The 3,572-nt window shown below is 39.7% G+C and overlaps 1 non-coding gene across 1 annotated transcript; it reads right to left on the bottom strand.

Moving 5' to 3' along the window:
- Positions 1 to 248: 248 nt before the first annotated feature.
- On the bottom strand, positions 249 to 354 carry LOC118491833. Its single transcript, XR_004892278.1, has one exon. It is a non-coding gene; the product is annotated as a small nucleolar RNA R71 (small nucleolar RNA).
- Between the last annotated feature and the right edge of the window lie 3,218 nt (positions 355 to 3,572).

Here is a 3,572-nt window from a genome sequence, read left to right as displayed (position 1 = left end):
TTTGCCGAAGTATAAAGGTCTAGCAACGGAGGAGCCTTACTTTCATTTGGAGACTCATGACTCGATTTGCAACACTCTTGGGAGTCAAGGATTCTCAGCCGATGATATTAAATTGGTACTATTCCAATTTTCTTTGGAAGACAAGGCGAAAAAGTGGTTCTACACATTACCTTCGGCATCTATATATACATGGGGGGAAATGCAACAAACCTTTTTAGATGAATTTTACACCGCTCAAAAGACGAATGATGCTAGGAAAGGGTTGAGAAGTTTTCAACAACAACAAGGTGAGATGTTCCATGAGGCTTTTGAACGTTTTAACATGATGATAAAGAATTGCCCTCATCATGGGATTGAGATTTGGGAATTGATGAATGCTTTCCATGAGGGGTTAAGTGCCGAAGATGCTCGCGACTTAATGTCTATCACAAATGGCACTTTTGGTACAAATTATGAGCATGATGATTGGGAATTTTTGGAGCAAATGGCGGTCACATCAAAGAGAAAAGCTCAAGCATCAAGGAGAGCACGACCGGCCATTACCCGAACACAAGTGCATGCGGTTGATGATGGTAATGTACAAACTTCTAATCAAATTTATGATGTTTGTGGTATTTGCAATGAAATAGGTCATGCGGCTGAAAATTGCCAAGGAGGTGACGGGCAATACGAAGAGGTTCATGCTGTGCAAGGTCAAGGAGGGGGTGGTAGAAATTACAACAATATGAATTCTAATACTTACCACCCCGGTTTAAGAAATCACCCAAACATTCGGTATGGGAACCCTTCAAATCAAGTTAACCCAAATTTCCAAGGAAACCAAGGATTTCAAAGGCAATATCAAACGGGTCAAAGCTCTTCGGGAGGAAACGAAGTAATGGAGATGTTGAAGGCGATGCAAGTCGAAATGCAACGAATGAATCAACGTGATGAAGTTCGGATGCAAAAGGACGAGGCCCGTGATAAAGCTATTCAAACCTTGACTACTCAAATGGGTCAACTTGCGAGTGAAGTGGCGATTTTGAAGAAAGCAAAAGGCCAGCTACCAAGTGACACAGTGATAAATCCCAAAAACATTAAAAGTGTTAACATCAATGTGGTAAGCACCGTTCCTAGTACCGAATTTAATGAAAAATGTCTAACCTCTTCTAGTCAAATAAATGCAGGTTTGAAAAAGGATGTCGATGGTGAGAATGATAAAGAGCATGGAGCACCAATCGTGCCTATCCGTGTGGGAAAATTAAAAATCCCTCACGCATTGTTGGACTACGGGGCAAGCATGAGTGTGTTACCAGGCGATCTATATGATATGTACGACTTTGGTCCGCTTGAAGATATAGACACCATGGTTAGCTTGGCGGATGAAAGTTGGAGGCGTCCACGGGGAATGGTTAGGAATGTTAAGATTCAGCTGGGAGAGTTTGAATCTCTGGTGGATTTTCTAGTTCTAGACTATGTTTCTACCAAAATGGTAGCACAACAAAGGGTAATTTTTGGTAGACGGTTTCTATACACAGCAAATGCTCAAATTAATTGTAGAGACGGGATTACTACCATGACCGAAAAGAAGCGTAAGTTGTCCTTTGATGTTCAAACTAGAGTGATTAGTTATGAGTCCATTGAGGGGAAGGGTGGTGAGTCTAGTGATTGTATGAAAAATGTGTTTCAAAGAATGAGAAAAAAACACCCACCGGACCGTGAAGAAAAACATATGGGTATAAGCAGGAGTGTATTTGATTACCCACCGAGTTGACACGAGACGGATGCATTTTGCTCAATGGCACAATGTAGTGATGGAAGTGGCAGTAACCGATTCTTTGAGCCACCATAAATGGGGGTGGGACGGTCTGGCTGAAGACTCGAAACTTAGCGCTGCTCGGGAGGCAACCCGGGGTTTTATATTGATCTTGCTGTTTTTATCTTTCTATGTTTCAGGGCCATGACGACATTCAAGTGTGGGGAAGATGTACGGATATTTGGGTAAAAGTGGTGATAGGAAGTCGGATTATCTACAACATCTGTTGTGTCAAACTTCACCAGGTCAATGTACTCTTTCCTTAGTCTTGTTGTGTTCTTTAGCTTTGAAATATTGGTAGTTAGTTTGTTTGATTTTGTTTTAAAAAAAATAATAATATATACAAAAAGAAATTTGGGGTTTGAGTTTATAAGCTTTTAGTTGGTGTTTAAGAATTTATGCGATCAAAGTCTCTCAAAACCATACATTGGGGTCAATGTATCCCAAGTGTGGGGATGGGGAGAAATTTTGAGATTTTTGAAAATTTTTTAAATCAAGCAAAACATGAAAATTTTGAACACCTTAGTCTAACCCCAGATGATGCACCGACAGCCCTTAATACCCTTTTGTTCTTGGTAAGAGTTGAAGCCATACTTGTATATAAATAAAATTTATCTTTGATGAGAGTGGCAACGGGCGGGGGTGCATTAGAACTTGTGCTTGAATGCGGTTTGAGTCCTTAGTTGGACGTGAATGTGAAAAGGATAGGGGCATTTAGGTAGCCTCGTCTTTAGAGTGCGAGTGTGGGATTTGGGGGGTTGCACCTCATTAATTATATATATGAGCTTGGTAGTGAGAGGGGCGGGGGTTTGGACATTTAGTTGCCCAATTTTGTGCCTAAAGCCTATCATTTGTTACCCCTTAGCTAGTTTCCTAAAATTTTACCCAACTTGACCCGGTCTTATAGTGTTAGTAGTGTTTTAGTAGTGTGTAGATATGTTATAATGTTATGTTGAATGTTTGCTTATTGATTAAAAAAAAAGAAAAAGAAAAAAAAAGAGATATGAAAAGAAAGAAAAAGAAAAAAAAGCGAAAAAGCAATGAAAAAGAAAAAAATTGATGTTGAGTTGTCTTGTATATAGAAGTTTAAGTTTGGTGTTTATTTGTTTCATTGTGTAATAAAAGACCGGGTAAAGTCATTCGCTACTACAAATATATTCCATTTCCTACCCATACACCTAGCCACGTTACAACCTTAAAGCCCATTTGATTTGCATTCATGTTTTGACAATTGTTAGGTGAAGGACCGATTCAGGTACACGCATATAGTTGTGCAATTACCCGTTTGCCTTTTGTGTGTCTAGCTTATCTTTGCTTGTGCTTACTTGTTGCCGAGAGGAGAGATATAGCGAGGGGTGTGTTGTTTGGGTGTTAGGAAAAGGGCTAGTAAAAGGATGATATGTTTATGCTTGATTTATGTTGATCGCTTGTGCATTTGAAAATGGTTTTTGATGGGTTGCTCGGGACAAGCAACGGCTAAGTGTGGGGATGTGACGGGTGGTCCATAGGACAACCCTTAGTGGTGTTAAATGACAAGTTAATCCCTCATTTAATCATGTAATTATCTTGAATTAGATGACTACAGTTGCTTATGTTTCAGGTACATTCGGAGCTTAAAAGTGTGGAAATGAAGCTTCGGAATAGGCGCGGTTGGATTAAAGATTGAAAGATGGAGCATACATGAAGAAAATAATTTATTAGAACTGAAGAATTAGGAAGATAGCATGATAGAGGACGGAATTACGAGAACGGAGGCGAAAACGGTGAAGAAAACGGA

This window comes from Helianthus annuus, chromosome 4 (genome assembly GCF_002127325.2).
Source record: "Helianthus annuus cultivar XRQ/B chromosome 4, HanXRQr2.0-SUNRISE, whole genome shotgun sequence".
Lineage (NCBI taxonomy): Eukaryota > Viridiplantae > Streptophyta > Magnoliopsida > Asterales > Asteraceae > Helianthus > Helianthus annuus.
This window is presented reverse-complemented; position numbering and strand designations above follow the sequence as displayed.